Below are 13,255 nucleotides of genomic sequence, written 5' to 3'. Positions count from 1 at the left end.
TGCCGGAGAAAAATACCTTCGTGAACCATGCAGTGAGATTTGTCCCAATTCAGTACTAAGTTTGTCTCCTCACAACGAGCTATGGCTACATCCAGATGTTGCAAACAGTTATCGAACGTGTTACACCTCGTAAAATTTTTCGTTAATGCACAGTGAATAGACTAACGAAGGGCACGAAGTATATGATGTTTCAATATGTAAGAAATAGCATTTGTTGATCCTAATTGAGCATTCAAAGACATTCGAGGTAAGAGAAGAAAGTTTGCCAAGAAAGGCAAGGTATACGTTATGTATCGGATAAGATTTATGAGTGACAAGTTAATGATGAATTAATGATGTTTTGGAGAAGAGTTATAACATTCCTTAGATTGTTAATGAGGTGTTAAACAAGTGTTAAGAAGGTTCCATAAGGATTGGAGATCGAACGAGTCGACGAGAACGAGTTTCGGAAAAGCTGGGCATTATACGGTTCAACTTACTAGCCGTATAAAATATACTAGCCATATGTTAGGCCATATATTCTACCCAGAATGGAAGCCTTCACTGGACCAAATCTACGGCCACACATACGGTCCATATAAATTATACGGACAGTATGTTGGTCCGTAGAACTGAGTCAGGATAGGTTCTAAATTAATATAAGGGACCCAAGTTCATTTCATTTTCACTCCCCTTCTCTCTAGAATATTTCTCCACAACTTTTCCACAAGAACTCAAGAGAAATTGATGATTAACTTCATCAAACCAAGAGAATCAAGTGCAAGAAACTCATTAAAGTTCATCCAAGACAAGAAATCCAAGTGGAAGTGGAACTAGGGTTTTGCTTAAGTGAATTATTTCCACCCAAAGTCCATTACTACACCATCTAAGGTAAGTTTTATGGTCATTCCATGTTGTTTAAGGTATTGAGAGGTTGAAAGACTTGGATTGTAAAAGGAGATAGAAAATGGGTCATGAATGTAAGAATAGTATCATTTTTGAGTAGTAGCTTGGAATGAGTCATGATTCTTGATATGTTGTGATTATAATTATGTTATAAATGATATTAAGAACATGGGATAGACATTGTTTATGAGTGAATGTAATAGTGTGCTATGGCTATGGATATGGATGATTTGAAGTGAATTGGGAAATGTGGATGATATAGGTGTGTGAAGATTGTTGCTTATGATGTTGTGAGTGTTATTATAGATGTTTGGGAGTTGATATATGATATGGAGAAAGTTGTATAAACAAAGGAGATGTTGCCCAATTTTCTCTAGCTTTAGTCAAGTATGCTAAGCTATCGATTATCTAATGTTAGTATAAACTCTAATGAAGGTAGAAACGTGAGCATTGAAGGAGAACGTTCAAGTGATAGAATAGCTAAACAAAAAGGTATGTAAGGCTAACTCTTCTTTCAATAAGGCATGGTTCCTTGGCTATATATCTATTCTTTTATGAGTCTATATTGACCTCCAAATGATTCTACCTTTAAAGCTACTAAAGCTCATGATTCTCGTTATGTTTACGATGCTACTAAATCCCTTATATGATGGGTGATCCTCTAAGGATAGATGCAATAAAACGACGATAGTAATGATGTCGAAGATGTTTATGGGCTCTTATGTATATGTGTCTATGTATGACTATTATGTAACACCAAGCTTATATGGCCGGGTATGATATGTATTGCGTGCACACCACTGCAATGGGGTACGGATAGCCCTGAGCCTTGGTAGGGCCAGGTATGTATAATCACCGAGCCTCTCCATGGCCGGGTATGTGAAACACTGAACCTTCATGGTCGGGTATGCTATGAATATGAATATGGATATAAATACGAATACGGATATGGATATAGATGTATGTATATGTACATGTGTATACTCAAACACGCATTAGAAATGGAAGATCCTTATGAAAGGCAAGTAAGTGTTTATGACGATGGTTCTACTACCTCCCATCTTATGCTATTTCTTATATTGTCTCTTATGCTTCTATAATGATGTTGATTATGCTACGTTATTCGTACTGACATCCTTTTATTTGTAGACGCTGCGTCATGCCCGCAGGTGGCCAGGGAGACAGGCTTGATCCATAGCTTTATTACTCAGGGACTACGTAGCAGAGCTCCATTTCATTCGGAGCTACAACTTTTGGTATCTATTCTTTTTTGTACATACTTATGGGCATGGCGGGGTCCTGTCCCACATATATGATGTGACATACTCTTCTTAGAGGCTCGTAGACATGTGTATATGGTTAGATGTCTTTAGCCTTGTCGGCTTATATTTTGTATATCATTTTGATAGCCTTGTTGGCTTATGTACATTGATATGGGCATAGTTGTTGATGGTGATATAAATGTATTGTTGCCCAATGAGATTAGCATGAATGATGGATAGAAAGTATTTTTAAGCTATGTGGATCACCTAGATGAAAATGTGAATGTACGATAAGAGGTGCCCGGGTAGGTTAGCACCGGGTACCCGTCATGGCCCTCCGGTTGGGTCGTGACAGAACGAGCCTCCAAATACGAAAAAGTCACTCATAAATACCTCCACATATTTTCCCACTATGTCAGTGAAAATAGATACCATACACCTATGGAAGGTACCCGATACATTACATAACCCAAATGGCATCCTCCAGAATGGAAAAGTGCCATAGGGACATGTGAAATGGTCTTCTCTTAATCTTCCGGCGCTATGATGATCTGGTTGTAACCCAAATAACCATCCAGAAAATAATAGTAGTCGTGCCCGGCCACTCGATCTAACATCTAGTCCATGAATGGTAAAGGAAACTGATCCTTTCTGGTTGTAGTGTTCAGCTTGCGGTAATCAATGCAGATTCACCAACCTCCACAGTTCTCTGCGACACTAGCTCATCTTTTTATTCTTCATAATAGTCATTCCCCTATCTTGGAATACATTGAATGGGGCTCACCCATTTACTATCAGAGATGGGGTAAATAATGCTTGCATCAAGCCACTTTATTACCTCTTTCTTCACCACCTCTTTCATAATTAGGTTTAGCCTTCTCTACTGCTCAACACTCGGTTTGTTGTCCTCCTCCATCAATATCTTGTGCATGCAAAATGAGATACTAATTCCCCAAATGTCAAATATTGTCAAGCCAAGAGCTTTTATTCTATCCCTGAGCACTCACAACACACGTTCAACCTGGACATCAGACAAAAAGGCAGAGAGAATCATGGGCAGTGTGTTATTACTACCCAAATAAGCATAACGAAGGTGAGAAGGTAAAGTTTAAATTTCAAGAATCGGAGTGTCCTCAATGGAGGGTTTTGGCTTCTTCCAAGTGTCAGGCTTTTCGAGGTCTTCAAATGGCTTATTTCCCTGCACATATGGGCAAGCAATGTCAAGGATGAAAAGACACTCCTCAACTTCTGCATCGCCCTCTAGCTCCTTATTGTAAACCAGTGCCCTCTCCAAGGTATTTTTGGAGGACAAGAAATAATCAAGTCCTGCACTTGTCAACTCAGGCTCCACAATAGTTATCATTTTCAGCTCCTCATAATGGGTAGGCAATTTAGTAGCTTTGAACACATCAAAAGTGGCCTCTTGACCATCCACCTTCATGGACATCCTAACTTCTCTGACTCGAATAATAGCATCAGCAGTAGCTAAAAATCCCCTCCCAAGAATGAGAGGCACTTGCTTTTCAGCTTTGTAATCAAGAATGATGAAATCAAATGGAAGAATGAAGGTCCCCACTTTCATAAGGACATATTCAATTATACCATCGAGATATGCGAAAGATCTATTTACAAGTTGCAATGTCACAGTGGTTGGTCTTAGCTCACCCAAACCTAACGTTTTGAGCACAGAAGTCGGCATCAAATTTATACTAGCACCCAAATCACATAATGCTTGCCTAAACTCAACATTCCCAATAGTGATGGAAGTAGTGAAACCGCTCGAGTCTTTCAGCTTTGGAGGAATTTTACTCCTCACTCTGGAACAATACTCTTCAGTAAGTGTTACCGTCTCGAACTCTGTTAGACGTCTTTTGTTTGCAACAACGTCTTTGATGTACTTAGCATATTTCGGAAGCTCCTGCAAGAGATCCACCAAAGGGATGTTGACATGTACCTGTTTCAAGATCTCAAGAAATTTCTTACAAGCTAAATCTACTTTCTGCTTCTGGGGTCTCTGTGGGAATAGTGGTGGTGGCTTACACGCCACCACCTCTGGCTGCTCTGTAACATTCTCAGCCCTCTTCTGTTTGGTCTCTATCCTCTTAGTAGGGATTAGTTCAGCATTTACCTTCTTATTCTTTGGTGGAACTTTCTCTAGGTGTCTGTTATTCCTCAAAGAGACAGCGTGAAATTGTTATTTCGGATTCTTTTCAGTATTGCTTGGAAGCGCACCTTGTGGTATGATAGTTTGAGAAACCACCATCTGGTCCATATGATGTTCTAGCTCATGGATGGATTTTTGCATCTCATTCATTATCTGTCGTTACTGAGCCATCCATTGCTTCATCATATCTTCCATAGAACCACCTGTCTACGAATGATTTTTTAAAATTCAAATTATAATTGTTTCTAAAGTGATTTCCACTACCACAATTGTGTAGCCCTACATAATTGACAGATTCTGGATTCGATAGACAATCCACATACGCATGATCATCTTTACAACACTCACAAGTTTCTCGTACCCATTGCATACTGCTGTACCGGATTGGCATTTGGAGAATTTTATCAACTTGTTCATAGAATGAACAAGTTGACCAATGTTGGCTCGAATAGCTGTAACATTATCTACTTGAAGTACCCCAACAAGTTTCTGTATGGGTCCTGACTAGCCTGGCTCTGAGTAGTCCTGACTACCTTCAAACATGAGATCAAGAAGAGCTTCTATCTCATCATACGTTTTAGATCTGGCCTTGAGCTGAAGCATTCATCAATTCCCTTAAATCATGCCTTAGCCCTTCCACAAAATAGTGTCCGATGATCTCCTTCGATTGCATTTGGTACCGACTGTCTTGCAAGTAACCCTTCTATCTTTTCCAAGCTTGTGGCAACGATTGTAGTCTTTCCGAGTAAAGTTAGTAGTTTTCCCTCTCAGCTCCTTTGTTTTTTCCTGAGTAAAATAATTTGTCTATGAACCCGCTTGTTAAAATCTGCCAAGAAGTAATAGATTCGGCAGGTGCATTCTTTAACCATTCCTTTGCTTCACCAATCAATGAGAATGAAAAAAATGCCAACTTCATATAGTCGTCGGAGGCATCATTATAGTGAAAATTTTCACTCAGCTCACTAAACGTCATCAAGTGCTTATGTGGTTCTTCATGAGGCTTACCCATATATTGGCACGTGTTCTGCACTAGATGCATTGTTTCTTCTTTCAGCTTAAAATACCCTGTGATTTCAGGCTTGACGATAGCCTTTGCAACATTCTCTAGATTGGGCCTAGCAAAATTCAACATAGGAACACGATCTTGTTGTGCCATCTCAACAGCTCTTTCAACTTCCCTTTCCTTAACTTTGTTGTTATCAAATAAATAGAGGGAACAGTTGTTGTTCGCCATCTTTCTCTACTTGTGTAAAGTTCTTTCAATTTTAGGGTCAAAGAGAGCCAATGTTTTACTTTGACTTCGAGTGTTTGGCCTAAACGAGAGAAATCACTAGAGGAGTGCAAGTAAACCAAAGAAATAGAGTATAAACTTGAATAGAGAAATAAAATTCAAACTAGAAAACAGTAAATTTTTCAAAGTCCCCGGCAACGGTGCCAAAAACTTGTTGATCCCAAACGCACACGCAAGTATACATGGTCATACAAGTAATATAGGATTAAAGTCTAGATATCGTACCCACAAGGACTTATCCTTTCAACTGTTTAACTAACTCAAATTCCGTTGTAACTATTCGAGAAAGTAATGATTGAAAAGTTTGTTGTAACTAAAATATCGATTAAAAGAAATTAATAAAATTAACGACTTATAACTAAAGGGACCGGGATGAAAAATTTAAGGTTTATCAGATGAGAAAGAGTTCCAGGTTCATGTCTTTCGAAAATAACTAGAACACATTTAAATCTCTGTATTCAACTAAGAAAGGCTTAAAGGTATATTCCTATCCTCAACAGCAAAACGATTTCCCTGGGGATCACGAATAAGCTCTACTTATTCTTATTACGCATGCAAATTCCCTTTTCCAATTCCAATTCACACGGCACAGATAGTGTCTAACTATTGGCCAAATAATCAAACACTTAAGTACAAGAATAAGCAAGCAACCCAAAGATGGAAATTCAATAGATAAAAACTGTCGTCAAACCAAGTATCATGTCTTTGCCACTGCCCTAAAATTAGAACATTTAGCTACTCATGATTCGAGAAGAAATGCAAGAATTCATGAATAACCTGGGGTTTTATGATGAAAAATAGGATAAAAAGGATATAAAACTAAGAGCGACGGCTTACAATGCTCAAAATATGTCCCAACCGTGTTTCGAACACTAAAAACTCCAATTTATAGTTTAGGGTTAAGTTTAGAAACATTCGACGAAATCCCGAACAAATTATGAAAAAGTGATGATGTTGTGTGCAGCATGCGCGACGCAAAACCATCACCCAAGGCTTCTTGAAGTCTGAATATGTGCGATCTTCAAGCGTCGCCTTCTTATCGCTCAAGCACAAAACACGGTCAAACAGGTGATTTATTTGTGCTCCATGCGCGGTGCGGCCCAGTGCACATGGTCCTCCAGTGATCCAGTTTTCTCTAAGTATTGTGCAATCCTCTTGTCTTCTCGTTCAGGTGCAATATGCTTCCAATTTCAACCAAAACTACTCGGATTTCATTTATTCTTGCTCGTTGTACCTACAAAAATTTGATACGCTCAAATTACACCTATTGAATGTGTAAAGCGGACGTTGTCAAATATAGTAACCCAACTAGGTTGGGGTCGAATCCCACAGGGAATAAGGTGTGAAAAGGTTACTAATGTAGTGGAGTACTTACTTGTGGTCTAATCTCGTATTCCAGTGAGTTTGTAAAAGAGAGCGTTTTGTTTACTAGCTATTTTGTATTGATCGTAATTAATTAGAAGAAACCTAGGTTCTGTCCCCTTTTAGATGAAGTGTAATGCTACGGGTGTTGATATGTTATAATTCTAATGGATTGTTGTAAGACTTAACTTAACCTCTAATTGACTTTCTAATATTTCCCAATAGTTAAAAAGTATTTCTCTTAATGATTTTCCTAAATATAAAAGAGTTGATATGAAGAACGGTTAATATGTGCCAAGTAAATTCCTCTTATTCCTAAGTGAATTTATTAAAGTGTTTTATTAATGAGACATCTATATGATTAGATGGGAGTTGTATTTTCCCCTTGAGGTAAGACGTGGAAAGGATACATATGTGTTTAAATATGATCCTTGAGTGTGAATATGCCAATGATTTACGAGCAGAAAGAGGTCAAATAGGAATTACGAAAACGAAAAGAGTATCGGTTATAAAGATGATGATGTCTAAAGTCTAAACGGGATAAGATAGGGAATGCAAGATTTTTCCAAGGATAGTTATTGTTTCGAATATTAAAAAGGGATTTAGCAGAGGTAAAAGAATGATGTATGTCACTTAATGAGCTAGATATTGATGAGGGCTTTCTCATCGTGTAAAGTATATTGGCAAGATGTTATACAAAGGTACAAGTATAAGGATATATGAAACATGAGTTGTTCCACAGGTATGTTTAATGCAAAGGTAAGATCAAGGTACTGAAAACTTCCCTCCAAAAGTTTTACCATCACAGGATTATTGAGCTAGTAATACAAGGCTGAATTATTAATGAAGAAAGCGAGAGATATTCTGGAAGAGTTAACTGTATGATGGGAAATGAATGAGTATGAAGTCACAAGTTGATATAAGATATGCCTTTCACTGATGAAACGAACTTGTAGTCCAAAAGAGACCTATCAAAAAAATGAGCATTAATGTAATAAAGAAAAGGAGGAACGTTAACAATTTGGGCGGATTTTTGAGAAGAGACTCTTTTGCTAGATACCATTACAGTGATTGGGTGGGTGAACGAGTAATAGAAGAAAGATGATTGCTGGGAGACGGTAAGGAAATATTTTAAATATCTCTTCGATGAAAGATTAGCCCATCCAAGGCCAGTACGTCTATGAGAATATGTGACCCTTTATATGTGTATACAACTGACCAGATATACTCAGAAGACGAACAGTTATGGTTAAGATTAGTCACGAAAATTACTGGGAATAAATACTTACAGAAAAAGGAGAGTTAAATGGGATGTCAAATATAGAGTAGTAGGTTAACACCTTAAGAGAGGAAGACGAGACGATAGGTATAGGATCAGAAGTATGCCTCGTTAGAAGATGGAAAGATAATAACAAAGGAATTAGAAACTACCTCAAAGGAATATTACTCTAGCAGGCCGATAAGGTATCAGGGCGATTCGACATGACCAGTTAGTCATATGCATATTATGGTAAAGATTGGAAGATAGCACTCTAAGGAAGGAATTACTCGAAGTTTCAAGATAAGGGTGTAATAGGAAGCTCAGTACTGGAGAAACAGAGGAGGATTGAGTATGATGACACTTTAAGTAAATAAGGGACTAAGATAAGAAGTTAATCAAAATAGCCGCCGCAAGCTAGTAATATGGATACGAAGTTCCAGCATTGCATACCGGTTGGGAAAGTATTGTACAGGGAAAACCTCAAAGGCAAAGGTATTCGAGTCAGGATCTAGCAGCGTCTTTGTTGAGGAAAAGATGCGAAGTTAATAATAGAAGAGGATTGAAATGGAAATGAACTATTTGAAGGCATGCGAGTACTTGATGATAGCAGCCTACGATGAAAAAGAATAAATGTGTATGATTATCTGGAAGTGAAAGGTTATACATGATATGAGAATTTCAGCCATAGAATATTCAGGATGTAAAAGAATTAAAGTCGCGTTGTAGGTATATGGAATAAGATGGACCTAAATGAGGAGTAAGTTTGTGTTAGACAACTTCATTGCATTAAGATGAATAAGGATGGACCTAGTACCGAAATGGATTCATTCATTCTGGAAGGTTATAGAAGAATATGGAATTATATACCGCAGAGATGATATAAGTATATGAGAAGCTTGCCAAGATCACTATAGAGCTTTAACTGGTGAAGCATAGCGTAGTGAAGAATAGCAATAATAAAATATGATATATGTTGGGAAAACTTGAGTAAAGACATAGTATCCTAGATATGGTATATCTCTTAAACCAAAACTCGAAAGAGGATTCGGGAAAGGAGTATCTCAGCAAGATGGGATCCTAAGATATCCAAACCAACTTCATGTTAAATGTAGCAAGGGTAGATGATTTATTTGGAGGAAACAGAGATGTATCATGACCTTAGTGGATCAATAAAAAGGAAATATCGCAGAGTTCGTGGTTCGTTAATAAATAAACAGAAGCCTGAGAAACGGAAGTAACATATGGATATGTTGTTGAGGAATGAAGGAATGATCACTATGGATTTTATAATTGTAAGGCACCATGTAAGTTATATGTATGGAATTGTCCGGTCACCTATTATCTCTGTTTATCCGGTGAAGATGCCTAGTTTTCTACTAGCGACTGAAAATCAGTACACTTAGAGAAACCTGAAGAATATAGGTTACCCCCAGTATTGCTATCCACCTTGAGATAAGTGGTAGGTAGAACACACATTTTATATGTCCAAGGATATGTTAGGAGCATGAATATTAGACCTTTTAAGAGAAGTTGGACGATCAGCTAGTGAGGGATAAATTTGCATATGGTTCTAACTATCATTACGGCATCTAGATGGCCCATAAGAATCTCTACAAGAACTAGAGGGGCGAAGAGCCTATGAGATTTATCCTCAGAACTGGAATCTGCATATTCAGTCTTTTACACGTCTATGCCCCGCAAGTGTATTGAAAAATCCCCCACAATTATACCAATTGATGGTATTTGAATTACAAAACAGTTATCGTACAAGAAGTTCCTACTACCCTCTCAGATAGCTTCAGGTTCATGGATTGAGAGCTAGAGATATAATCTTGATGAAGGTATTATGAAAGAATGTGAAGGTAGAAAAGATGATTTGAGAAGCTAAGAAAGATATAAGATCCAGATATCCGCATTTGTTTCCATTACTAAAGGAGATCCAGACTGATACATCCTAGATTTTAGGTTCGTAGTATTACAGTTATAGAGGAAGCTCTGCTAAAATTTTCATAGATGTCCTGAGAGCCTAACATTCGAGGACGAATGTTTCTAAGTGGGGAGAGATGTTACACCTCAAAAATTTCTGCGTCGTTTGCGTCGTAAGTAAACTAACATAAACTCGGAGAGGTAATGGAACCCTTATAAGGTTAAGAAATACTTTTAACAAGTGATAAGCAAGTGTCTAAAGTTTTCAGGATCAAATGAATCGAAGAAATTAAGTTTCTCGAAATTTTGAAAAAAACTTGGCAGAATTCCGGACAGAATTTTTGGTCCAACTTGAGGGAAGTGTATCTCTTAAAGTATGAGGAGTTTTGGAATGAATAATCTACGTGAATTGAAGTTCATTGAGTCTAGTTTTCAATACAACAAACCGTTCATTGATAAGACATCAGAGTAGAAAATTATGGGCGTTTCAAGATAGGCTGCCAGATGGCTTCTCCGAGGGACCCACTTGGAAGGAGGTGGAACCGACCTTCAAGGGGTATAAATACCAAGGAGGTGGAACCGACCTTCAAGGGGTATAAATACCCCATTCCCCTCATTTTATCATCATTCTACACTCCCTTGAGCTCTAGAAACTTTCATGAACATTTCTTAAACACTTATAGCCCCTTAGATCAAGAATTCAACAAGATTACACTAAATTAGTTCACGAAAAGTGATTGTTCTTACTTCTACTTGATGTTGTGGTGAGTTTGGTCTTGAAGAAAGTTGGTGTGGCTAAATTTCTTCAACTATAAGGTATGTTCTTCATCTTATCTCTTACGTTGAGTTGATTTGAAGGTTTAGCAAGTCTTAAAACCGAAAATAGTTATGGAGGAAAGATCATAAAGTGTTGTGTTGTAGTTGTTGAGTCCGTGGGCTGTTTTGAACATGTTGTGGTTGTGTTGTTGAGCTAAATTCCATGTATATGGATAGTATCTTATGTTGTTGGTGTGTTGATGAGATTATACTCCTTGATTGGGAAGAAAGAAAGTGTATATTGTTATTGTATATTAGTATACTTTGGGTTGTTTGGAGTATATTCTTGTATTAGCAGTGAAAGGAGTATTTAAGGATTTTTTTAAGTTTGTTGTTGTTCTTGTGGGTTGTTGTATATGTTGACGTGATTGGAGAGTAAGGGGAAATGCTGCCCGTTTTACTCTAGAATCAAGTTGTCGTTGATATACGTGATATACTAGCGCCATCTAAGTTTGCATATGTATTTCTTGTTAAAGGATGGTGTGCTAGTTGTGATTAGCCTAATTGTTGGATTGCTTGGGTGACTTGAGGTATGTTAAGGTTTTTCCTTCTTTTCTTGGCATGATTCCATATGTAGTAAGAGCGTAACGGACCTTATGACTAGGGATTTGTCAAAGTAGAGCTTGTCCTATTGTGGCATAGCTTTCGAGTGTTATGTTATTCTTTCTGAGGGCTCATATCCCCTCCCTATGTCCTTGAGTTTATAGAGAGACGGAAGAGACATGTTACAGAATCAGTATTTTTCATCATATACTTTATGATATACATATATTTTTCTTTAGCCTAGCCTACGGGTCAGTGAGACAGATTTCCTGGCCGACGGGTCAGTGAAACAGATTGCCTGGCCTATGGGTCAGTGAGACAAATGTCCTGGCCGACGGGTCAGTAAAACAGATTGCCTGGCCGACGGGTTAGTGAGACAGATTACCTGGCCATATGATCAGTGATATATATATATATATATATATATATATATTTTACAGTTGCCTGGCCACTTGGTTAGTGAGATATATGATATCACTATATTGCATTTCCTATGAGTCAAATCAGGTGGGATGTTCAAGGCATTCTTTGGCCTCCAAATTGCTATGTTTTCCATTCAGTTTCAGTTTTATAATATGTTGCCTTACAGACTCAGTACATTATTTCTTACTGACGTCCCTTTTGCCGTGGATGCTGCATTCATGCCTGCAAGTACAGATAGACAGACAGACCGACCTAACCAGTAGACAGGACTTGATATCAGCTGATTAGTGAGCGCCCTTTGTCCGGAGTTGCCAGGTCTATTTGGAGTCCTCCTTTTGCCTTTATAGACATGATGGGTAGGTCGGGCCCTCTCCCGACCACGATACAGTTATGCTTTCTCTAAAGGCTTGTAGATGAGTCCTATATATAGTGTGCCAGTATGATAGTCATTGTTTATGTATATCCATATTGTGGCCTTGCCGGCTTGTCGGTATTGTCTGTGTGCAGGTAGGCCCTATCGGCCTAAGTTGAGGGTTACCCCTCCAGAGTTATAGATTTAGAGTGGTTCGCTCGGGTCGAGTGTGACATCTGGTGTCGGTACGCCTCTCCATATTTGGGGCGTGACAATTTCTCCACAAGTATAGGCTTTGGAAAACCATGATTTGGAGACCGCTGCAAATACTACTTGAAGCTCTCCCAAGCCTCATATAATATCTCCCCCGGAAGCTGCTTGAACTCATAAATTTATTACGGATTTCAACTTTATTGCTCGGACCAGCTCATCCCACGTATGAATAGTATTTTGGGGCAATTTCTCAAACCAATCTCTTGCTTCACAGGCTAAAAAGTAATTGAAAACTCTTAAACGAATTGCATCAAGAATAACACCATTCTGGGTATGTGTCGCACACATCAACGAAATTCCTCAAGTGTCGATGAGGGTCATCATTGGTAGAGTTCCAAAAATATCCCTTAAGTTTGAGCAATTAGTAGATAGTAACATCGATCTTGCAAGTTCCGGCATTAACACTAGGTGGAACAATAGCAGATGCATATTTCACCTCTTGCATATAATCTGCAAATACATTCTCCTCTTCCTCAATTTCCGGTGCCGGGGGCGTTACTCTTCTCCACATCCTCCTCTGTTGGCCATGATCACCTGGTTCACAGAAAATAGCAAACAAAGTGTGATGGAATAGAAAAAGACTTGAAGTAAAGCGCATACAACTTAGTAATTTCAAACATGTTTCCCGGCAACGGTGCCAAAATTTGATACGCTCAATGACACATACTGAATGGCGTAAAACAGACATTGTAAATAT

General features: G+C 38.3%; 1 non-coding gene across 1 annotated transcript; it reads left to right on the top strand.

The window, feature by feature from the left end:
• The first annotated feature begins 12,585 nt into the window (after nt 1-12,585).
• On the top strand, nt 12,586-12,691 carry LOC132051313 (small nucleolar RNA R71). Its single transcript, XR_009413685.1, has one exon. It is a non-coding gene; the product is annotated as a small nucleolar RNA R71 (small nucleolar RNA).
• The last annotated feature ends 564 nt before the right edge of the window (nt 12,692-13,255 follow it).

Source organism: Lycium ferocissimum, chromosome 3 (genome assembly GCF_029784015.1).
Source record: "Lycium ferocissimum isolate CSIRO_LF1 chromosome 3, AGI_CSIRO_Lferr_CH_V1, whole genome shotgun sequence".
In the NCBI taxonomy this organism is placed as follows: Eukaryota; Viridiplantae; Streptophyta; class Magnoliopsida; order Solanales; family Solanaceae; genus Lycium; species Lycium ferocissimum.
The sequence above is the reverse complement of the archived record's forward strand: the minus strand, read 5'-3'. Positions and strand labels throughout refer to the sequence as shown.